At 36.5% G+C, this 26,714-nt stretch overlaps 1 protein-coding gene across 49 annotated transcripts in view; it reads right to left on the reverse strand.

Annotated features, from left to right (window-relative positions):
• The window catches only part of lrrn1 (leucine rich repeat neuronal 1), a 126,438-nt gene that overhangs the window by 91,413 nt on the left and 8,311 nt on the right, over positions 1–26,714 (reverse strand). For 20 of the 49 annotated variants that reach the window (XR_015492835.1, XR_015492837.1, XR_015492836.1 and 17 more), the window contains exon 3: positions 22,245–22,353. The exons of 23 other annotated variants lie outside the window; for them this stretch is intronic. The gene's annotated coding sequence lies outside the window, so the exon portion shown is untranslated. Of the gene's footprint in view, positions 1–22,244; positions 22,354–24,286; positions 24,540–26,714 lie in introns of those variants that run through there. 6 more of the 49 variants (XM_087255883.1, XM_087255863.1, XM_087255880.1 and 3 more) reach the window with 1 other exon arrangement.

Here is a 26,714-nt window from a genome sequence, read left to right on the forward strand (position 1 = left end):
GTATGGATTGGAACCGAATTCCAGTATCGTGACAACACTAATGTATTTTTTTTTACTTGTTACAGAACAAACTACTGTTGTCCAATGACTGACACCTAAAGTATTTTGCCTAGTAAACCTAATTAACATATTTAAATAACGAGTAAGCTATAATGGCAAAGACCATATCATTTACAGATATTAAAACTATTAAGGTGAAAATGTGTTGACAAAATCTTTGCTCCACTAAACAGCACTTGGGAAATATTTGAAAAAGATATGTACACACACACACACACACACACACACACACACACACACACACACACACACACACACACACACACACACACACACACACACACACACATTTATATATATATATATATATATATATATATATATATATATATATATATATATATATTAAGGGTGGAGCCGAACCCGAATACGGTATTCGGAAAGGCACGAATAGCGTGTTTTTACGAATACTTGATTCGAACAAATACTTGAAAAATTTATTTGTATTCGGGAGCAAGAAAAACACTATCAAAAAGCAGCGTTTCCTCATGAGACCACAGTGTATGCCCGCGTGAGTGAGTGAGTGAGAGAGAGAGAGAGAGAGAGAGAGAGAGAGAGAGACACGCTCAGTGCAAAACGCGCCAAAGCCCGAAACCGAAAGCGAGACGTGACTTTTAAGTGGTTGTTTCATATGGATTTATTAATCATTCTTACTGTTAAGTGATTGCAAACTGCCGTAGTTTCGCAAAACCCTTACTGCACGTCAGCTGCGCGCCTTCAGCAGACCTCCTCATTCCTGCAGCACGAGGGCTTTATGATTGTTTATGCGCGCCAAAAGTGGCGGATCTGTCCGGTGAAATATCTGACTGCGTGTCACCGCATAACAAACCACTGAAAGGATATAACTAGAGAACTCTCCACTGTGCTACTGGGGGAGAGCGTATGGCAAGCCGTTTTAGCATTTAAACCTTGTTCAGACTATCCATAAATATATTTAGAGATATCTCTAATTATATTTTGACTTGTCATAATTATAATTCGACTAGTCAGATTGGAAATATCTGCAAATATATTATGACTGACTAGTCATATTCCTCCATTGACTTCCATTGAAAAATATTTGCAGATATCTCTAAATAAACAAACAAACAAACTTTGTGTCTGTTTTGTGGCTGGCAGATGATAATAGCAGGGCTGCATCTTTTAGTATTATATAGAATACTTTTGTTCTGCCAGATCTCCCAGGCAGGGTTTTATTTAGATTTATTTTGTTAATATTAGTTTTTGGAATTCTGTGCATTGGAAAGAAGTTCTTTCAGAAGAAGAACAGTTTTTTTAAGTATTATTTGTTTTTATTCTGTCTATTCAGTTTCAAGAACGGTGGTGGTGGGTTTCATAATATTCACAATGGTATTTTATTAGTTGTTGGTTTAACCATGGATGAGATAATGGCTTCTATGTTATTATCTTTTCAATTACATTTCTTATCACATGTTCAAAAACAACAGCCAATATTGCATATCTATAATTTATATAATGGGTATAATTAAACAATACTTTCACTATAACGTAAATTAGAAGTGTAATAGAAAAAATATATATTTTTGCGGCATTTTGAATTTTACTCGAATACAAATACAAATACAAATACTTTTCCCCCCTCAACAAATACAAATACAAATACAAATACCGGCTGCTCCGCACATCCCTAATATATATATATATATATATATATATATATATATATATATATATATATATATATATATATATATACATACACACACACACACACACACACACACACACACACACACACACACACACACATATATATATATATATATATATATATATATATATATATATATATATATATAACTAACATATATAATATATTTATAACAACTCAAACCGTTTGATGAAACCGATTGCAACAAACCATTTGAGTTAAAAGAAACAAATCTATATGAGTACTGTGAACTTACTGCATTTAAGTTGAAGTAATAAGGTATTTCATTTACTCATTACCTTCAACACTGAGTTCAAAACTCTTTTCAAATGAGTAGAAGTAACTTTCAGTATATTTCGAGTTAACTACACTCATTTCATTTGATGAAGTTCACTGTTGGGTTTTACAATGTATACACACACACACATACACACACACACACAAATATATATAATATATACACAATATGTTTTTTAGCTTATGAATGCTTGGCACAAATATGTGCAGTAATTTAAAAAAAAAACACACACACTAGAGCTAAAAAGACACAGATTTTCCCTTCAGCTGTGGCCAATTTAGTATTTTTCCAGGCTTGATTATTCTTTTTGTTTTTTTTGTTTTTTAAATAAAATGTCAAGACGACTGTTTTTGCCATCAAATGGAACTAAGATATGCAATGTCAACATTTCCAGAAATAAAGCAATGCCAATTTATCCCACCCTGACTCAAAGTGCTCTTTTTGTTAGAGCAAGCTGCTTAATCTGCTTATCCACCAACTCGAGAAGTCAAACCAATTTTGTATTTCACCTACGGTTATATATGTTTTTCCCCTTCACAGCCATCTTGGATCTGTGCTCATAAAGCTCAGTTCTGAACCTGAGGCTCTGCTACACGTCCTGTTCGGTCAACAACTAAATTCACAAACATGGGCAAAGAAATTCAATTAGCCCTGCCATATATCTCCACGAATGCCACCGGGGAGGAAATTGAATGTTGATCTTCCGATTCGATTGGCTCTCCAATGAAATGTAATAGCATTATGTAATTGAATGAGTGGGAACGACAGGGCAAACAGAGGCAGGATGTTAAATATGAACTGTGGATGTCACACAGGATGTTGAGAACATCAGAGAGCCAGGGCAATGGTTCAAGATCATAGATGGTCATGAAACAAGATTTGATGATCAATAGCATATAAAAAAAGCCTTATTTTGATTTTTATAAAGATTTTTTATTTTTTTAATCATAAAATAAATGCAAATTTAAAAAGACAGGATGGGGTTATTGGAGGAAAATGCATTAAAACATAAGTGCACGCCTCTGACAAACCTGTCATTCAGTGCAAAAGTTTACAGTACATTAGGAAAGCATTCATAGCGCTTTACTGTTTGCACATTTTTTATGTTAAGATGTTTGGAACCACCAGGACTCTTCATAAAGATGGCCGGCCATCTAAACTGAGTGATCTGGGGAGAAGGGTCTTAGTCAGGGAGGTGATGAATAACCCGATGGTCACACTGTCTGAGCTTCAGCGTTCTTCTGTGGAGAGAGGAGAACCTTACAGAAGAACAACCATCTGTGCAGCAACCCACCAATCAGGCCTGTATGGTAGATTGGCCAGACGAAATCCACTCCCCGCCTGGAATTCGCCAAAAGACATCTAAAGGACTCTCAGACCAAAAGAAACTAAATTCTGTGGTCTGATGAGGCTAAAATTGAACTCTTTGGAGTGAATGCCAGGCGTTACGTTTGGAGAAATTCAGGCACCGCTTATCACCAGGCAAATAATCAAGTGGCTTCACAACAACTCAGTGAATGTGCTTGAGTGGCCCAGCCATAGCCCAGACCCAAATCCTATTAAACATCTCTAGAGAGATCTGAAAATGTATACCATCACTTCCTGTCCAACCTGACAGAGCTTGAGAGGTACTGCAAAGAGGAATGGGCAAGAATTCCCAAAGACAGGTGTGTCAAGCTTGTGGCATCATATTCAAAACAACTGGAGGCTGTAATTACTGCCAAACGTGCATCACCAAAGTATTGAGCAAAGGCTGTGAATACTTGTGTACATCAAGTTTTTTATTTGGAATAAATTTGCAACAATTTCAAAAAATCTTTTTGTCATTATGGGCTATTGTGTGTAGAATTTTGAGGAAATAAATTAACTTAATCCATTTTGGAATAAGCCTGTAACATAAAAAAATGTGGAAAAAGTTAAGCGCTATGAATACTTTCCGGACGCAGTGTATATACACAAAAATATAGTCTGACATATTTAGGATGTAGGATTACAGTGCAGCTCCAAAATACTAATTCATTTTAAATTTTTATAGTTTGCCATAATCCTTTTTGATGACCTGTTCTATTACACATACACTCACATATATTTTTTTTATTTTTTAATTGGTCAAAATATTTTTTTTATTTTTGTGACTGAACACATATGTACAGCTGAAGTCAGAATTATTAGCCCTCCTCTGATTTTTTTATTCATTTTCAAATGTTTTTAAATTGTTTAACAGAGCAAGAAAATTTCCACAGTATTTCCTTCTGGGGGAAGTCCTTTTATTTTAGTTTGGCTGAAATAAAAACTAATTTATTGAATGAATTGCACATTAAAATAAAGCGTGACCGACATTTTTTTCACAGCCAGGCACTCAAACTGTTGCTCTTGAGGTTGTGCACATGTTCCCCTGAGACTAATCCAGAAAAAGATGCAGGAACTGAGTATGCATTTATCATACGCTACTTTCACAAACATCAAATACTTGCTGAATTACTGATGATTATCTCTTTCAACAAGAGAGAAAAAAAAAGCCTCCAACTGTTTACTTCAAAAAACAGGTGGCATGCAACCATACCCAGTGAGCTGCAAGGTAAACCAGTTATTCAGAACGACACCCAAACGGTGAACCAAATCCACTGTCTGTTACAATAAATATCATCTCAGCTTTAGAAATTTTACGTCCCACCATCTGTCACCTGCTTCCTAAAGCAGAACCCCATTCGAACAGACTCCTCAATAAACCACATATACAAGCAAACAGATGTTACAGATTTCACACTCCATTATTTTATAATAGTTAGACACCAATAAAGTGATATTCACGTAAAAACTGATGTCACTAATCGAATTTTACGATGATGTGATCAACCTAAATGTCTTACCATCCCAGGGCGATGAGATTTTTGATTCATCAATAATCAACCACAGCACAAACATACAAGCAGCGAACAAACAGAGCAAAAAATGTATTCAAGGAGAATGCAAATTGGTTCATTAATATTAATAACTCTTACAGTAAGATGCCAGTCAGGAGAAAACGCTGAGAATTTGCAAGTCTAATCCGGACTTTAGGACTCTAGGAAGGGTTTGTTCCACATGACAGGGGAAAGTCGTCTCACTGCGACCAGAGGGACCAGAATACCTCAGTTACATGAGATATGATCTGCGTTTCTTGACACATTAAGATAAAAAAAAACAAGAAAATGCATGCCATAAGGGTCACATCCACTACAGTTTAAGTCACACTTGCTTTCAGTTTCATATGAAGAGTAAGTTTAAAAAAGGGTTTTTTTTTACTGTCACATGACATAACTGAATATAATTAGTCTGCAGTCAAATATTTCTTTGTCTTCCATGAACCTCTTGTTAACAAAGCTGCTGTGTTATAAAATTTTATGCATTTTTGAGCCAAATCTAGGGGAGGCTCAGTGGTTAACACTGTTGTCTCACAGTAAGAAGGTTGCTGGTTCGAGTCCTGGCTGGACCAGTTAGCATTTCCATGTGGAGTTTCCATGTTCTCCCCGTGTTCTCAAGGGTTTTTTCAGGTGCTCTGGTTTTCCCCCACAGTGCAAAGATGGCCATAGTGTATGACTGTGTGTGCGATTGCGAAAGTGTATGGGAGTTTCCCAGTACTGGGTTGGAGCTGGAAGGGCATCCGCTGCGTAAAAACATATGCTGGAATAGTTGGCGGTTCATTCCACAGTGGCAACCTCTGAAATAGACACTAAGGACTTATACTAGGCTATCGGGACCATGCCCGGGCATGTTTCCCAGTTTGTTTGACAAGTGTGAGTGCAAATCAAGCCCAGGCGTAGTTCAGTTGGCCGGCCCTGGACTGGTTGGAAGGCAAGGCAAGTTTATTTATATAGCACATTTCATAGTGGCAATTCAAAGTGCTTTACATAAACAGGAATAAAACAGACAAGCATAAAGAATAGAAACAAATAATATTAAAAAAAAAAAGCAAAATACACCGGTGTATCATATTTTCTCATTTTACTCTAGGACTTCCCCATTCTGGTGATCTTTTTTCTTCTGAACCCCGGTACGCTTGCTTCATGAAGCTGCTGTTTTGTGCACAGCTGTTGCTACAGTAGGAGACGGCCATGAAAGCAAAGCTCAAAAATAGAGACATCCGCATATCACCGTCATTCTGCTTTTACTGAATCTTTTGATTTTGATACCAAAACAAAAATACAGAGAGCCACTGCTGCAAAAAAAAAAAAATAAAAAAAAATAAAAATATATATATATATATATATATATATATATATAAATGTTCAGAACATTACGCAATGTCGGCAGAAGTCATTTTTGGTGGAGACAAGCAGACATTATCACGGTTTGAATTAGGTCTGCTTCTCGCCAAGGTAGGTGATACACAGACATGCACACACGAATGAACCTTATGAAAACTAAAGTTTGATGAACAGTTGGTGGTTCACTTCTTTTATTTGGTATGATTGCATTCATATTAGAAGTGAACCGTACCAGAGGTGGCACAAATCATACCCCAGACCACTTCTTTCATGGGAAATCTGGTAAGTCTGGTAAGTCCAGAAGACAGCAATCACACTAGCTAAATGTACTACACTCTGACGTCAAACAAACCTGGGGGTAGACCAAAAGTGCTGGTGTGAAAGCCCCCTAAAACTATATAACTAAAGCAATCACCACTGTGCTGAGCGGGAGCTTCTCATCTTGTTAACTGAACAGTCGCATCATCGATGACATAAGCCTGATTCGGCTCGAAAGGTAAAATGCAGTGTGAGTGCAGGCCGTTGGGGGAGTACTCACCTAGTGTGAGTACACCTTAAGCCGAAAACAAATTAATGAATAAACAAGCTAAATTTCAAAAGTGCTGTATGGTGTGACTCTCAAGCAAATAAGTAAACAACAACTCTTATAAATTAAAAAGAAAATCTTTAAATAACTTGTGCCTATTTTTTTCAAGTGGCTATTTTAATAAATAACAATCTTTTTTTCATCCATATTGCTTGTATCTTCAGCTGTCTTAAGAAACTACTTCAAATTTAATAAATAAACAACATTCAGGCTGCTATATTCTCACTACAAAGTCTATCCAGCAATACATTTCTAAAAACATAGAAACTTGATACATTTTGTCACTGAAAATCTAATATAACACTATATGCTAATTTTAAATAACCTATAAACATGTTACAAAAAAGCATTTTTACTGCCTGTTTGTCAATACCCAAAAGCAGATTCATTTGTATTTATAATTTATCATGTAATTATATGTATACATTTCCATAATTAATGTTATTTTTATTTTTTATACAAATGAACTCTTCATTTAAAACACGATTCATGATTCTTTTTTAAAAACAGTTATCTGCTTTTGCAAATAAACTTAATATAAACAACTATGTCCTCTCAACACTGCTGTGCTACTTCTAGATTTTCTTTATGTAATGGATGACAGCACACACCAGCTCTTCCTCCTGGATCCCTGCATTGGTTCTGGCCTCATTAAGCCCCGTGCTCTGTTTACTGACACCTATATTCTCCTTTGAGCTCTCTGCTGCCCACTTATCCTGTGCCAGTCCTGTACTAATGAAGCCTCATTTGTTGACTCTGAGTGATTAAACTTAATCAGGGCTTAATGACCTCGAGGCCACAAATGCAAAAAACCAAAAGCTTGTTAGCCTGGGAGAGTTGGTTTAGTTTAATGAGTGTGAAAAAGCAGAAAGGAAAAACATGAGAAAATGATCGGAATTTAACAACATGGTATATCGTGACGAATATGGATTTGCTATATTTAAAAGGAATATGTCTTGCATTTTATTCATATTTTCCATGAGAGATACACCTATATTGGTTCTAAACCCTTATGTGCCACAAGCAGTCATATTTAAATTTTTCTAATAGCCATTTGTCCTCCTTCTTTTGCCCCCTAACCCTTTCACATGTACAATCACACCAGTGTGATTAGAACATTTAGAGCCCAAGTCATCAACTGTTAAAATTCTACAAATACAGCAATAATTATTATTTTTTCAATATAACTGGATGATGTGCTTTGTTAATGTAAGATACACACTGTTTATGTTACTAGAATATTTTCTCTATTCCTTCCCCAGATAAACAGTTGCCTACCTTCAGGTAATTCTGAAGAAAATTATGAATAAATATGACATAAATGCAGCAGTTTGGATATCTCCTACAGTTGTTGCTAAAAGGGTTCAATAGTTAACAAGTATTTATATTATTTATTAAATTAAGCATTATTTGTATTTTTTAGCGTCTACCTCTACCTAAACCCAACTCTCAGGATAAAGTAAAAATGTTATTTGTTGTACAGTGTCACAAAAATGCTATAACTGCGCTGTAAGAGAGGGTTAAGTCTAGATGGGATACAGCTGAGGATACTCACATCAATATAGCATAGTTTTTCTGACACTGTACAACAAATAATATTTTTACATTACTGTGAGGGATGGGTTTAGGCTTGAGGTAGGGGTGGATGCTAAAAATACACAATTAATGTCTAATTTAATAAATATTATAAATACTTCTTGTTAACATTCGATCGCAGCTGTATCCATTCTAGAAACTATGGCGGCACCCATTACCCATCATACAACAAATAATACAATCATTATTAAGCTGTTTAAAAGACAACATACATGTTCTTTCACATGTCTGAGAATCTAAATATTAGAAATTTCACAATATAATTAGAACATTTGTTGATGTTTACAGAAAAGGAAGAAAATACGATACATACATAGATCATTGGGGCCATGGGAACTTTATAACGCAATGATTCTAAGTAACGGTCACAGAAAAAAGTCACACAGGAGGGTCAGCTTAAGTATTTAAAACTCACACATGAAAAGGTTAAAAACTTGCATATAATGCTTTCTGTGGATCTGATTGCACAGGTTAAAACTTTTCTGAAGGTTTGAATAAAGATGTAAAGGAATAGTTCAGCGATAAATGAAGATTTACTGCTAATTTATTGACCCTCAGATCATCTAAGATGTACAGTAGTTACTTTTTTTCTTCAGTAGAAAATTAAAGATTTATAGCTAAAACTCTGGTCCTTGGTGCCTATTAAAAAGCCAGCAGCAAAAATTTACAGGGGAGAAAACTATACTTATACACTACACTAATGGCCCATTTCCACTGAGTGGTACAGTACGGCACGGAACATAAGCTTTTATGGCTTTTTCCACTATCAAAAGGTACCAAAAGATGAAACTTACAATACAACTATTTGGGTACCTTTTGTAAACGGCACCTAGCATGACAAAAGGGTACCAAAAGGCGCAGCTAGACACGCTGAACGCTATTGGTTTACAGAAAAACGTCACTCGTGCATTCAAAAGCAGGAAAATGAAAACAAAGAAACCACCATTTTTAAATACACAGTGGAGACATTACATTGTAATAATATTGTAATGAAGTTTACGGCCCTTTGGCCGCCGGGAAGAAGGAGGCGGAGAACCGACGCAGGTTTAAAATATTTATTAATAACAATGACTAAACCAAAACAAACTGAAAGCAAAAGTAAAACAATATGCCCGGGCCCGGTCCTCTCTCGCCTTCCTCTGCCATCGGTCCTCCTTTTATGGTCCAGAGCTCCTTCTGTGGGATCCGAGGCAGGTGAGCACCGCAGGTGTATCCACTTACGCAGCAGCCTCACCACGTTCCCACGGCTCTCGGCCACGCCCCCTCGCCACAAATATATACATATAATAACGAACCATGGTCAACCCAAGCTCAGACAAACCTTGTCATTGTCTTGATGAACAACCGCAAAGCCAAGAAGAACAAAATCTGCAAAATCTGTTTTTATTCTATGAGGCAGTCTAAAAGTGCGAGTGGTTTCACATTCTCTATAGAGCTCGCATCTATAGAGAGAGCTGTGCATCTATATTTGAAAAAAACTAACTTTGAGCTCATGATAATAATGTGCACCTGATGATTAAAGTACTTCTTACATCTGATCCTTTCAGAAACGGACAAACATGAGAGAGAAGCGTAAACAAAATGAGAAGAATGACAGAAATACTATCTAACAAGAGGTTACATGTGCTGATGAAGATTAAAGATACAGAGGAGAAGTTGCACTGACTGTGGGCTATACGTTGCATGTTTTTTAACCCATACAAGTACTAAATGTATGCTGTGTTTAGTTTTTCTGTAATTGGTAACATATCTGAGACTGTAAGGGGCTGTATGTGTTCACATTTGTCGCATTTTTTTATTTATTTTATATAATCGCAGACGTTACAGTTACAGTTACATTACAGTTACGTTACAGTAGGCTATTTCATTGTCATTGATCTGCAGTTCAAGTTCAAGTAATCAAATTATGTTCAAAGTGAGGTTAATAATGAACATTTATACACAAGTATTTATGTATATAAAGCATCTGTTTTGTGAGAAGTGCTTCTCGTATGATATTTGAACACCCGTACAGCTTTACTTTGAGTGAGATTTCCTTGAGCGAGAATGATGTTGAAGGAAACATTCTGTCGTACACTACACCTATCATTGGTACATTTTAGGCGGTGGAAACGCAAGCCTGATAAAGGTGACCCGTACCGACCATACCGTACTGTACCAGTCAGTGGAAACGGTGGAAACATAAGGTCAATGTGAAGCAAAATGATCAGTCAGTGTGTAAAAACATAACATTATTTATAATTTATTATTATTATTATTATTATTATTTATGTCCTAAATTTGTCACCAGAAGCCACAGCACAGGCATTGATTTTGTTTTGCCTGTATGTTTGTTGTTGTTTTGACTCTCAAAGAGCCATTGACCTGGATTCTGTTAATCACTACAGATTTAAGTTAAAATGGTCTTTAATGTTCTAATAAAATAAATAATTCACCCCCTGTATACTACACATATTAGACATGCTCTGATGATAAATAAATTATCAGTAAGTATACAGTATATATAAATTTGGTGAACCATCAATAAAAACTACCCTTACAAGAGTTCACACTTACAGTAGCTGATGATTGATTATAAAGCTTGTTTGGCTGTCCCAGGAGAGAGCACTGAGCTCATAAGATCCTCGAGCCTGGGGCTCCCTCCCGTTTGCAAGGCGAGAGGTAGATCTCGAGAGCTGTTGTAGCTAATGAACGGATAGTAATTGCTCTTATGAGAGATAACTACTTACTAGCAGCATGTCTATGGTGCACATTTGGATTAGTCAATTAACTTAAGTTGCATGTTTTTGGACGGTGGGAGGAAACCAGGGGAAACCCATGTGAGTACGGGGAGAAAGTGTAAACTCCACACAGAAATGTCGGCTGGCTTGGTAAGGACTAGAACCAGTGACGTTCTTGCTGTGAGGCAACAGTGCTACCCACTGGGCCACCATGCCACCCATCTAGGAAAGGAGGAGGAGTAGGGGTGAAAGGGGGGATTCTTCAAAACGAAGGTGGCTGTTATATGGAACTTAAGGTTTTTATAGTGGCTTAGGAATCGTCTGATAGGTGAATCATGAATAAAATAATGCGGTACCAGTGCAAGCAATCATAAGCAAGTGATCCTCTCGAAATTAGTTTATAAATAAACTTCTCATCATTCAAAGAAAGTATTTTTGCAAAGCTTGCATTTTAACCACAAAGACATAAAACAGTTCACACTAAAACGTGCCACAGTCTATCAAGATTATATTAAGATCAAATAAATTTTTAGATATAGATTAAGATGTAATTTTAGATATAATCCTTTAAGAAATGTTAAAGCTGCTTGCTTACATGAGCATCGAGCATTTAGTTTATTACCTTTTTTGGTAGTTGCGATAGCTTTTTCTTAGTATGCCTTGCAGCAATATGCATTTATTATGCCCGACATCCATGAGAGATGAGATTAATTATGAGAGCCATAGCACCATGGGTAATTCAGTCTATAAGTGAATGACAGGCTGTGCCTAAAAGGAGACAAGCGAAGAAACGGCAACGCTCCACCATCCCGAGAAAACACATAAAGCATGACATTCAAAAAAGGTCAGCCTCTTGCTGTCTTTCATCCACCGACAGGCGAACACACTCCCACATGAACTCAAGCAGGTACACACAACCTTCCCATAACTTCAAGTTCTACTGACCAAGTTCAATATTTTCTTTCATTCTTGAATTATGAGATGTATTCTGCAGTGTGGCAGCCAGGTATGAAATGCAACTGCGTTTGTGTACTGCTCGAATACTTTTTGCATCTTCCTGCTCTTTAATGAAAAAACGTTGGCAATATCAGCATCTTGGTGAGTACCATCAGATAGGTCTGGGTGATCAATCGAAAAGTAATCGAAATCAACATTCATAACCTATAACCAATCAAAATTTTCCAGGTCAATTTTTTCAATTACTTTCCCTACAGCGTGTGGAGTCACATGACCCCGCTCTGTTAAGACTGATTTTATTCACCATTTGCGGAGTCGGTTTAAGGATTGGATTTACGCAGTCGTTTAAGGATTTCATTCACCATTTGCAGAGTCGGTTTGAGGATTTGATTCACCATTTGCGGAATCGGTTTAAGGATTTGATTCACCATTTATAGAGTCGCTTTGAGGATTTGATTTACCATTTGCGCAGTCGGTTTGAGGATTTGATTCATCATTTGCGGAGTCGTTTTGAGGATTTGATTTTCCATTTGCGATGTCGGTTTGAGCATTTGATTCATCATTGGCGGAGTCGGTTTAAGGATTTGATTCATCATTTGCGATGTCAGTTTAAGCATTTGATTCATTATTTGCGGAGTCAGTTTGAGGATTTGATTCCTCATTTGCAGAGTCAGTTTGAGGATTTGATTCATCATTTGCAGAGTCAGTTTCAGGAGTTAATTCATCATTCGTGATGTCGGTTTAAGGATTTGATTCATCATTAGCGATGACAATTTGAGCATTTGATTCATCATCTGCAAAGTCGGTTTGAGGATTTGATTCATCATTTGCGATGTCAGTTTGAGAATTTGATTTATCGCTTGATGTTTTAGGCATTTGAATTTTCATCTTAATTTTGTTAGGAAAAAACTTTCATACCCTTCATCCAAAAATCTCTCACTTGCAATATGTGAACATATTTACTATAAAAAAAAACAACTTGTCGGTGAACTATGAGGACAAAAAAATGTATTTCATTTTACTGAATCGAGTTAAATTTTTCAATTAATCGAGATTTTGATGTTAGGCCAAATCACCCAACCCTACCATCAGAGCAGTTGAGTCTTTGGCAAATATAAACAGCTCATAAAGAAATCGTAAGTGTTGTATTGTTTTGGATCTGTGGATTAAATCTTCGTTAATGCATCCTACGCAGAAAATATCTGTTACTTACAGTTTCTGTATTTTGTGATTCACAAGTGTTTTCTGTTTATTTACAGTTGTGAATTGCAATGTGGGACCTTAATTCAATTCCATTCAATTCATCTTTATTTGTATAGTGCTTTTACAATATAGATTGTGTCAGAGCAGCTTAACATAGAACATTATAGTGAATTGTTATCTCTGATCTGTTGACACTTGATGTTAAAAATTTAACGACAGTTTACCAAAGTGACTTTTATTGACATTTTAGTAGTTTGAAATAATATCATGTATAAAAAAATAGTATCAAGAGAAATAAGTCAGTAAAATAATTTTTATCCTGTATTTAACGCAAACCTAGACAATATATATCACTTTAAAGTAATAAAAATTATAATAAAAGACACTTTTTTAAACTTTTTAAGGTTAAAGGTTTTGGAAGAAATGTCAAGGTCCATTCAAAAGCATAAATAAACAGATGAAAATACAAACATGAAATCACAAAATACGGAAAACTGTACGGAATTTCTTTTACATATAATACAGAAACTTTTCGTATTCCGTATATGCTTTGTAAACTGGTTTAAACAACTGTCCAACAACAACATCCATAGGACATGATTCCTTCTGATTGCTTTATTTATCATTTTTCTTTTAGCTAAAGCATTTGCATTCACTCTGCCATGTAGGCCAACTGCTGCAGGAAACACCTCAAACTATGACCTTACCCTCACTGATTTCATTACACATTTTGGGTTCAGTCTTTCTCCAGTTTGAAGATAATGATCATTTCCACTGTGCAGTATAGTTCTGTACAGGTCACCATCATCAGGCTTGCATTTCCACTGTCAACATTATTTACAAAAAGTTTTGATCAAAGTCATTCTCTCTCAATGAATAAGAAAATTAAACAGGCCATTCGTACAGTATATAATGTCTTTTGCAAACTCATTATTTCAATCAAATGTAGAGATGTAGCATATAGACAGAGGAAGAAGTGTCTCTCTCGCTTTCCATACATTAAGTTGCAAGATGTAAATGAACAGCCTCTTAAACAACAATAGAGGACAAACAGCAGATTCTGTCACAAGAAAATGGCAAGCTTTGTTTGAGCCTATGTAGCAGAGGCCAGCTAGTAAGTGCTGGCGACAGATCTAGCGACAGATGCTACAGGCCATGGTCTTTAGCCTCCTTGTTAGAGCAGCCGACTCCCATGCGGAAGGTTGCTGGTTCGATCCCAGCTCGGAGCGGGTTGGGTGGTGTAGGAACGGTGGGGTTACATTGGTGTCGTGACACGGATAGGAGTGAGGTTTAGGGGGTGAGTGTATAGCAGAGGACAACTAGTAACTGCTGTGCAGTTAACCTCACTCCTCTGACCTCTGAAGGTGCTCTATAGCGACAGATGTCAGAGGCCATGGTCTTTAGCCTCCTTTTTAGAGCAACCGACTCCCATGCGGAAGATCTCCGGTTCGATCCCAGCTCGGAGCGGGTTGGGTGGTGTAGGATCGGCAGGGTTACACAAAGTTCTTCATTAATGTTTTACTACGGTGTTGCATTTTGACTGTATTTAAAAATAGTGCTTCCTGTGTAGTCTTTCTCTTGTCCTGTCGCAAAAGATGGTGACACTTCTGTCAACCAATAGCATTCAGCAAGCTCTACCCTTAAGGTACTGTACTGTTGTTCTAGTTACCCTTGTGAGCTTATGATATGGCTCATTATTTTGATTATATTTGACAGTGAACATGGAAATAAATGCCATACTGTACTGTACAAAATTGTAACACTCCGTAGAAAAGATCAAGACACTGTACAGGGCCCAATGATATGACTAGGCTAGTGGTCTAGGGCCAGTGTCAGAGATCCTCAGGACAGTAAATAGCAGTGCTGCCTCGGCAGTAAAGTTTATAATTTGCTTTGGTTGCTGAATGTAAATGGCATGAGGAGACCAACTATTTGCTTGGAGCATAACCTCACAATACCCAATATTATCTTTCAGGAAAAAGCTAAATAAAACCTCATGGATGTACCCTCAATCTCATTTGATCATTGTGAGGTATGCTAGTGACATCAAGGATGTTCTTATCATCCGTGCCTTGAGAGGTGGAGAGTGCTGTACATAATGTGCTGTACTATTACTACTCGTCCAACGAGTTTTGTAGTAACAGATCACATTTTATGGTAATATCTCAACTAGAAAGGTCGAGAATGCATTATTGTATTGAGGAACATGGAATGCAAAGACACACTTAATTAAGCTTGCATGGCTAGAAACATTAGCATATTTTCATTGTGTTAATCAGCCCTTACACAGATGCAATTGTAAATGCACATATAGGCATATGAAAATGCCCAGACACAGACAGCACTGTCTCTCCCAGGTTTTCCTCATCAGTATTCCACGGCCACAGCATGCTGCAGTGACACTGCTGTTATCTGGCCTCTCTTCCGCTCTGCTATGTGGCTTTGGGAGAGGCTACATAGAGCTTCATGCTTATCTGTGACAAACCTCCCCATCTGAGACTGTTTGCTTTCTTCTACTCATTCACTCACTCACTGTCTGTCTCCCTCCATCTGCCAGCCTCGCTCTCTCTCTCACTCTCTTTCTCCCTGTTATGGTCATTCCGCTTCTTTTATCTTGATTATCTGATCAAAACAATAGTATACAAGAGCTTTGGAAAACAAAAAATTGTGGCTTTGCAGCTGTACTAAGAGCTTCATTTTAGGGGAAGAGGAAAAAAAGACTATATCACTTGTCTGTGCTTTCACTTTAATTCCCATCAGCTTCAAAGGTAGGCAGAGAAGACATCTGGTAGAATTAAACTGCTAAAAATACTCTGAGTGGTAGACATCTTGCTGTAAAAGCCAGGGGACATCAAAGGTTTGCAGCAAGCATCTTCATGGGGGCGCAGTCCTTTGGATTTTAATGAAGCTTTCACGAGAGTCTGGGCTGCTGAGATTTATTAGCAAAAAATTAGTAGCTTCCTGTTTGACACAAATCCACTGGTTTCATATTGTCACTAAAGTGCTGTGGTGTACAAAAAACATTCATTGTTGGTGAAATGTTTGGAGCAGCACTCTTCTTGTTATTTTTACCCTTCTGTTGGACTGACAAGAGCTTGACTGGCTTTTTTCCTTGCTGGATAATGCAATTTTGATGCTGCACAGGTGCAGACTGCACCTGCTGTCTCTGAGTGCTGCTCTTTCATTGGACCAGATGTATCGCGAAGCAGAATCTTGGCCAATCAGGCATTACTGAGCGTTGCCAAAAGCAACTTATGATCTGTGAGGAAGCGCATGTTAAACCGACTTCTGTGCCATTAGACCAAAACAACTAAGAGTAATGTGAGATTTAATTTCTGATTACAACACACAGTATGGCTATTTACTAACTAGCCAAATTTTAAATAAACAAAACTTTAAAAAAGCAACATTTGTACTATGTTAATGTGCTTGAAAGAAAAAAAAGAAAATATATAAGTGACTTAACTGAAGCAGAAAGTCCTCTAATTGAATAAGATGAACTGAAAGCAAACAGAGGAATCAGTGTCTTAAGCTCAAGACTGGCTGCCAAGCTGAAACCCATTTCCTTTTCCACAGAAGAGGCACAGTAGTTTGTTCTCTTGCCCCCTGAATCAGTGCCCTGCAAATTGGCACTTACAAAAAAGGATGTTTCTCTCCATTTGGTTGAATGGAGCAGTAAATGAATTTAAACAAACTGTCCCTTACAGAGAAACAATCTGTGGCCTTATAGTGGAAAGCTTTTCATCTTATTAAATGTAATGAGTATTTTTTTTTTTACTTTAAAGTGTATGGTGAATTTATTTACACATTTCAGTAAAGAATTAGTATTATTAGTAATCTAACCATATTAAAACAATAATATAATTATTAGTCAATCAGTGTTTTTGTTAGTTTTGTGTTTTGGTTTTGTTTTTTGTTAAATAAAATTAAATAAAATACCCTTAAAGGTCTTGTGAAGTGCTTTGAAACGTAAATTTTTACGTTATAGCTCTTTTTTTAAAGAGCCCATATTATGGGTTTTTGAAAATTCCCCTCCATGTAGTGTGTAACACAGCTGAAGTGTCCAGTGAAGTGAAGTATCCAGCTAAGGCTTAAATCTGTTAATGTACAGTGTTTAAAACTGTTGATTCATCTATAAAAGAATCGACTCATAGTGCTTCAAACGAGTCGCCTTGATACCGAGTCATTAGGTGTTTCGCCATAACGTATGAACGAAACCAAGTTATTCACGTGCACGCGCAAACCCGGGAGATTTCAAACCTGAGGCCCCGCCCTCTGACGCAGAAACCCAGACACACACACACACACAAACATGCTGGTCGATTGAAGTCACACTGCAGATGGATATAATGAGTCTCTCCCAAAGATGAAACCTCAGCATTATAGCCAAGCAGTTGGAAACTTCTGGAAACTACATGCTACAAAGAATACTTCATCAGTGTTTGTTAAAGGAAGGATCAGTAAAGAGTAACTTACTGATGGACGTCAGGATGGATTTTTCTTCCTCCATTTCTCAAGTGTAAGTATGTGCGATTGAAGTTGCCTTGTTGACTCTAGCTTGCAAATGTATTTAGTTGTGATTTGTTACTTGTAACCGCGTGTACTGTATCCGGTTAACTGGCTATATTCTCTTATCTCGTGCAAAGTCACGTTAAAAACGCAACGCGTGCTGCTATGTTAATGGAGCTCAGTGGACGAGGAGTAGTGTGTGTGTCTGTGTGTGCGTGCGCGCGCTGTCGTCCGGAGGTGTGTGTGTTTGTGTGTGTGTGTGTGTGTGTGTGTGTGTGTGTGTGCGCGCGCGCGTTGTCGTCCGGAGCAGGGTTAAGTGCGTGTGTGTGTGTGTGTGTGCAATATGTGTGTGTGTGTGTCTGTGAAAAGAGAAGAGTGAGAAGCTAGGAGATCTCCTCAACTGTTTTTGGAGTTTTTGCTCAATAAAATAGTTAGTCGTCTGAATTTTCAAGTCCATAGTCTGTATTTACATTGACCCACTGGCAGCTAAAATCCACGCCTACACTATCGAGCGTGTATGAACTGTGATTACTTTTATATTGCTGATTAGCTGTTTGGCATTTCACTCTCTGACTGAAGGCAGTCGACCAATCGCAACAGACTGTCATTGGTCCAATCAGTGCAGATTAGCTTCGCGATAAGGAGGGGTTTGGGAACAAATGAATCACTGGACGATTCATACAGGAGTCGCTGGGATAATTAGGTAAAAATAAATGCAGATAATAAGACCACGAAAGTGTTTTTTGACCTTGCATGCATATTAAACTGTTGTTGGAGACCCTTACAACCAAGATATGACCCTATTTCATGTATAATATGGGCTCTTTAAATTCAGTATCATTTCACTATTATCACAGCTCTGCCAGTTAAGCCGTGGTCTCACTAGAATGAGCTTGCAAAATTCTGTAAAACGGCACTGCGAAAAGGGGTGGGATTAAACAAGATTACATTTTAAAAAATAAACAATTGGTCCATATTTAAAATTTCTGAACAGAGTAGTCATGTTTTGAACTTCGATTGGTTTCATGCTGCTATGCATCTCACCAAGCTTAAACTTTCCAATCCAGCTAACTGTGAAAAATGAGTTTGCATTTCCGATCCGCCGCATTCTCGTACAAACGAATAGACTGAAAAAGTAGTGTGACCACAAATTTAGAGTGGTTGAAATCAAGCACATTAAATGAAAAGAAAATGAAAAGCGTCTTGAAGGAGGCGGGACGTGTCAGATACTAGAGAGCATTTGATTGGTCAGAAGATTTGATGAGAAAAAAGTATGAGATGATGCCAAGAAAATCGTTGATACATTTGGTAGAAGTGACAAACTAAAAGCTTTGGATGTTTTGATCTTCTAAATGCTCATTTGGTCACTGTTTTGGAACACTCTAGCTTATAGACGACCTTAAGACAGGGGTGTCCAAACTCGATCGCGGAGGGCCAGTGTCCCAGAGAGTTTATCTCCAACTTGCTTCAACACATCTGCCAGGAAGCTTCTAGTATATCTAAGAGCTTGATTAGCTGGTTCAGGTGTGTTTCAGGTTCAGGGCAACACGGTGGCTCAGTGGTTAGCACTGTTACCTCAAAGCAAGACGGTGACTGGTTCGACTCCCGTCTGGGCCAGTTGACGTTTCTGTGAGGCGTTTGCATGTTCTCCCTGTGTTTGTGTAGCTTTCCTCCAGGTGCTCTGGTTTTCCCCACAGTAAAAAAGACATGCGCTATAAGTAAATTGAATAAACTAAATTGTGATTGAGTGTGTATGGGTGTTTACCAGTACTTTGTTGCAGCTGGAAGGGCATCCGCCATGTAAAACATATGCTGGATAAGTTGGTGGTTCATTGCGCTGCGGTGACCCCTGATGAATAAGGGACTAACCCGAAGGAAAATGAATGGATAAATTTTGAGATTTGCTCAAGAAGATTCCATTTAACAGAGCTATTAAATGAAATGAAATCCTCATTTTTTAAAAATTGTAATGTATTAAATTACAGCAGATAACAAAAAAGACAATATTAAAATATGCCACATAAAATAATGCTGAAAAATCTCTCATTTCAAACAATTACCAATATATTGTGCACAAAGTTTTAATTTATATGTTTACAGTCCTTACCAAAATGAAATCTTTGTAAGCTTCAGAGAAAATAAACTTAACTATTATGTTAATATCTTCACATCACAGCAACCTTTGAACTAATGTACCAAACACTACCACACACATATAGGCAATATTCTTAATATATGCAGCACATTTTCCTGACTAACTGTGTCGCCCATTCAAGATAATGGCATGCTGTTTAGTATCTTGCTGGGAGGGTAATTAACACCATTCCTGCCTCCTTATTATCTCCGATGCAGAAGATTATAAAGACAAATGTGAGCGCAGTTTGCAGAAACGCAGAGTCATGCCTGCAGTGTCTTTGCACCCCATCAATGTCCTTGGAAGGCATCTGCATTGGACAGAATTTTGGCATGGCTGTGCCAAACATAACAAGCCATCAGGGATCATTTACTAACTTCCAGTGTCTTCCTTAGACCCTGGTGATTTCAGAAGAACTTCACTGTTTGTTCACCAAATACTCATGGATCATCTGATCAACTAAATCAGGGTTTCTGGAGGTTTCACCAAGTCAGATTTAAGACTTTTGAAGACCATTATGAATCAAATTTCAGACTTATACAGAGCTAAATGCTAAGGATTTGTTTTTCTTGCGGTCTGGTTGGGTTAGTGGAAAAGATTTTAACATTTTATATAAAGTTGAAGTCAGAATTATTAGCCGCCCTATTTATTTATTTATTTATTTTTAATTTTTTTACCAATTTCTGTTTAACTGCAAGAAGATTTTTTCAACACATTTCTAAACATAATAGTTTTAATAACTCATTTCTAATAACTGATTTATTTTATCTTTGCCATGATGACAGTACATAATTTTTCAAGACACTTCTATACAGCTTAAAGTGACATTTAAAGACTTAACTAGGTTAATTAAGTTAACTAGGCAGGTTAGGGTAATTAGGCAAGTTATTGTATATCAATGGTTTGTTCTGTAGACTATCGAAAACAAAAATAGTTTAAAGGGGCTTATAATATTGACCTTAAAATGTTTTTAAAAAAAATTGAAACTGCTTTTATTCTAGCTGAAATAAAACAAATAAGACTTTCTCCAGAAGAAAAAATATTATCAGACATACTGTGAAAATTTCCTTGCTCTATTAAACATCACTTCAAACATCAAACATCACTAATTTTGTGAAAAAAAAAAATCAAAAGGGGGACAAATAATTCTGACTTCAACTGTGTAGATTAATTAAAGAAATATGAAAATTTTGGTTATGTCTTAGCCACGTTTTTAAATAATGTCAATATAAGCAAACTCGAGTTGTAATTTTTTTTTTTCAACAAAAAATTTAGCTTAATTTTTTTTGAAACATAAGTTTTAAATACTATAAAAATACAACAATGGTGATGCGGTAGTGTAGTAGGTAGTGATGTCACCTCACAGCAAGAAGGTTGCTGGTTCAAGCCCCGGCTGGGTCAGTTGGCGTTTCTGTGTGGAGTTTGCATGTTCTCCCCATGTTCCCATGGATTTTCTCTGGGTGCTCCGGTTTCCCCCACAGTCCAAAGACATGTGGTACAGGTGAATTGGGTAGGCTAAATTGTCTGTAGTGTGAATGACTGTGTATGGATGTTTCCTAGAGATGGGTTGCAGCTGGAAGGGCATCTGCTGCGCAAACCATTTGTTGAATAAGTTGGCGGTTCATTCCGCTGTGGCGACCCCAGATTAATAAAGGGACTTAGCCGAAAATAAAATAAATTAATGTAAAATACAACAATAATTGACAATAAATAAATCATTAAAATGATAAATTACAACAGCCTGTAAATGTCACTGTTCGTACAGGTACTGTATATAGGTATAAACACAACTTAAAAAATGTTTTTGCAAGGATGATAATTAAATCTTTTTGATGAATTAAACTTTTGTTAAAAGTTTTACTGAAATGGATTGTTGGTGATTGGATGAGTGTCAGTCTGATTAGGTAGCTTTTTATGCACATAAGAAAATGAAGACCTCTTTAAATGATTTAAGACCTATAACTGCCGACAACACAATATTTCAGTGAATTTAAGGTGACTTTTTAAGGCCTAAGATTTAGTTTTTGACTTTATAAGACCCTGCAGACACCCTATAAGTGGTCACCCAATAAAGTAACATTTTTCGTATTATTCTTTCCACTGTTCCAGCAAATCTGACTATGCATATATGTCACTTACTGATCAATGAAAAGTACCAGATGTTGAGGTGCAAGGTCATTTTCTTGACTAATGCACTTTCCTCAGTCTGAGTAGCATTGAAGGTCTTCACCAAACAATTGTCACATTTAAATGTTTACTCACGTTATTTTCAGCATTTTCTTCTAAACTCTTCAATTCTCCTTCCAGAATGGTTGGATCCTTTATCATGGCTCTTTACTGCCCCCCAGAGCCTATTGCTTCCTTTGGTAAACTAAGTAAAGATGAGAAGAAAGATTTAAGTACTCCAGACTACAAAATATTTACTCGAAGCACACTTTCCCAGTTATATGCAGAGACATTTTGAAGGGAAAAGTATTATAGGAGAAGACTAAGTCGAAGGAAAATTAATCAATGACTGTATTAAAGGGGAGTTCACATAAGAATTCAACATGTAAGTGGTTCTTGTTCTGTTGAACACAAAAAGATGATTGAAACTTGTGGATAGTAAGTAAACAATGAAGGATTTTTTTTTTTTAAAACTACCTCTTTAACAGAAATCTAAAAAAATTACATCATTCCTTCTTGCTGCTTTATTTTAACAGATATAACAAAATAGGTTAATAAGAATATAAAATTAACCTATTTAAGCAATTAAAATGTCACTTTAAGCTGTATAAAAGTGTCTTGAAAAATATCAAGTCAAATATTATTTACTGTCATCATGACAAAGATAAAATAAATCAGTTATTAGAAATGAGTTATTAAAACTATTCTGGTTAGAAATGTGTTGAAGAAATCTTCTCTGCGTTAAACAGAAATTGGGGGAAAAAATAAACAAGGGGCGAATAATTCTGACTTCAACTGTATGTGTGTGTGTGTGTGTGTGTGTGTGTGTGTGTGTGTGTGTGTGTGTGTGTGTGTATGTGTGTGTTAGTAAAAACGACTGCACAAAAGGCAGGTTTTCGTTATTCAGCTGTCGCTTCTTCTTTAAGATATCCTGTATGCCCATGATAAATTGCCTTGGCTAAACTTCAGCTAACTTGACACATGGTTGCTCATCATGACTCATGGATCTTAGCAAGACAAATTGAGCCATATGTAGCTTAGTCTTTTGTTAATGACCCACCAGACATTTTATTATGTACTCTTTGCTTGTAACAGGTTGACAGCAAATGACAGCATGAAAATGTTTTCAGGCGACACTGTGGCTCAGTGGTTAGCACTGTCGCCTCACAGCAAAAAGGCCACTGGTTTGAGTCCCGGCTGGGTCAGTTTGGAATGTGGACTTTGCATGTTCTACCCGTGTCTACATGGGTTTCCTTTAAGTGTTCCGGTTTCCTTAACAGTTTAAAAACATGTGCTACAGGAGAATTGAATAAACTAAATTGGCCATAATGAATGAATGTGTATGGATGTTTCCCAGTACTGGGTTGCAGCTGGAAGGGTATCTGCTGTGTAAAACATATGCTGGATAGGTTGGCGGTTCATTCCGCTGTGGCAACCCCTATATGAATAAAGAGATTAAGCTGAATGAAAATAAATGAATGAATGTTTTCAGTTGAAACAGCCCAAACTTTGATTTCAATCTGGAAGTAGGCTTAAGCCTCGTCTGTGCAACCGGGGAATAGTTTTGTACAGAGTAATATGACAAAACACAAGCTGGCAGCTGATTTTTGATAAAGTCCACCACATCTCAAAGGTCCTCTATTTCCAACACGTTCTCTATTTCTATTCAACCTCATTTTAATAGTCCTATCACAACCTTGTCATGGGCATCTCCAGACTTGAACCTCACTGAAAACCTAACATAAGCAAAGGGATTAAATAAACCAGAGTTGCTTGAATTTTGTTCACCAGGGTTAAAATTACCCAACAGCAATGTGAATGACTGATAAGCTGTAATTGGATATCAAAATTATTCCACTAAATACAGTTTATTAAAACGTTTCATTACGTTTGTAGTTTAAAAATAAACTTCATGAAATAAACTTTCTTTGCATTATTTATTATCTCATTATACATTCATTCAGGAGAAATGTTGAACTGATAGAGCCTTCATCAAACAACAGCACAAACAAAAGAAAGATATTTCAAAGATATTAATTTAACTAAAGGATAAATACAGTTTTACATTAAACACAATTAAATCACTCGCTGAACTCATGGAGAGCAATGAAAAAATGTACAAAATGTTAATTACTCACCATATCATTCTCACCCTGTATGACTTTGTTCTATAAACACAACAGGTGATTTTGTCAGGGTATGACAGTAGCTAAACAAGGATAAGACTGTCATAATTTAAAGTAAAAAGAGCATAAAAGTTATTTAATAATAGTCGTGCACCATATGCCAAATCTTCCCAAGGTTGTGTACACGTATTAAATCTAAACTTAAGTAATCCCACACGAAGCCATATCAACTATGAAGTAAATATGGCGCCAAACACCTCTGTTCACCGAAACAAGTGATGACGCGCCATTTTGTAGTCTTTTGTAGTTCATTTTTGTAGAATCTTTCAGAGAGGGATTGTAAAAAGTAGCAATATATTGCTTAAACGCCGACACTAAACGACGTTAAATTCTGTAGCCTACCAGTGGCAGTGCTATTTTGTTTTCTGCCCTATATTACTGTCTACCACCAGATGTCAGACTTGACTTGATTCACACATTTCCGTCACTTGGTAATTCAACTTAAAATTTAGAAATTAAAGTCAGCCAACCACATAATTAATAGCATTTTACCTTTCTTAAAGTTTATATTGTCAAAAACTCTCAAATATAAAGTTACCTTAAAATAAAAAAATACACAAAATGGGATAGATAATTGCATAACCTCATAAAATAGGCCTAAAATATTTGTATGCATATTTTAATATTAAAAATAATAACCATATTTGATTCGGTAAAGAACATTTTAACAATCTAAATAATTGATGAAAATAATGAAGGAAGCATTTGTGCCAATAAACCATTTAAGGGTGCATGCTTACACTCAGTTAGAATAGAATAAGTACAAAAGCCTTACAAGTTCAGTCACTTCCACGGATATTAAAGCTTGAAAATGTTTCTTATGTCTATAAAGTTTGTAAAGCTCTGACTTATGCAATGCACAGGCAGATCTGCAGACCTCCAGAGGTGGGCAGTGTGCTGAGGACTGAGGTGAAGATGAGGAACAATGTCATTATGTCACTGGATTATTTAATCAAAAGAACACAATGTTTAGACACTTTCAATTCCAGTCACACTCTTGGAAATTACTGTGAAAATAAACCTTTAGTAAGGAACTACTGCACATTAAGTCTTGTTAAGAGAAAATGTCTGTCTTTGTATTCATCACACATGCAATTGCACATCCTTCATTCTGTGCCAAATTCTATTATGGTTTAATGGCAAATGAAAATTCAGAGCGATAATATCAGGCACGTTAGAAATCCCTTAAAACAAATTGGTTAATTTTTTGTCATTTAGCATTTGTGTAATATTCTTATGTCCAAAGGCCACAACTACTGATTACTATCTAGCTATGCTCATAACACAGCATTTCCTTGCTTGAAAGCAATCAGTGGCTCACACTTGGACTGTTGATTGATTTTCTTCTTTGAAACAGTGAGCAATGACCAACCAATCTATTGCTCACACTATTTCCGAGAGAAAAGCTTCCCTCATTGTGAGATGGCATTCAGGAAAATGGCTTGAATAAAACCCCATGGACAAAAACAGCAATACACACAAACAATTGTGTACATTTTGTCAGCTGCTGTTTCAGGTTTCATGGTGTTTATAAACCATTTAAAGGTCAATACTATTAGCCCCCTTGTGCAATATGCTTTTTCAGTTGTCTCCAGAACAAATTATTGTTATACAATGACTTCCCTAATTATCCTAACTTCCCTATAATTAACCTAATTAAACTAGTTAAATCTTTAAATGTCACTTTAAGCTGAAAAATAGTATCTTGAAAAATAGTAAAATATACTGTCATCATGGCAAAGATTAAAAAAATTAGTTATTAGAAATGACTTATTAAAACTATTATGTTTATAAATGTGTTGAAAATTAAAATCTTAGTTCTTTTAAACAGAAATTGCATACAAAATATAAAATAATTTTAAATTAACAGCTAATAATTCTGACTTCAACTGTGTATTTACATGAGCCACAACATTTAAACAACCACATATTGGTGTTATTCATCCTCAATAGCAAACAATCGATGAAGACTTTCAGGTAGAATGATATGTCCCGAGAGCGATTTGCATAACCCATCATCATGCGAAATGTGCACCGCAGGAACAGCATCCCATTAGCCTCTATTCTTACCACCTTCTATGTGCAAAACATCCCATCAGAACTGTTTCTTCTGATTTATTTTTTTTGTTGTTATGGCAACCCTGCACCCAGAAAGTACACTATTAGTCATTCCTGTCCAGAGGTATCCGTGGCATGTTTAACCAATGTCTACATCTTATATGCTTTCAAGCATCATTTAAATATGCAAGGACCATTGGCATTGGATACCGCTTCTTGTCAAGAGAATCACTGGTTGTTGTTGGTGGTGTTTTAAACAAATGTTAGAAAGAAATTATATATTTGTAGATAAAAAATTGTCATCATTTTCTTACCTTAACTT

Source organism: Danio rerio, chromosome 6 (genome assembly GCF_052040795.2).
Source record: "Danio rerio strain M-AB ecotype USA chromosome 6, GRCz13ab, whole genome shotgun sequence".
Lineage (NCBI taxonomy): Eukaryota > Metazoa > Chordata > Actinopteri > Cypriniformes > Danionidae > Danio > Danio rerio.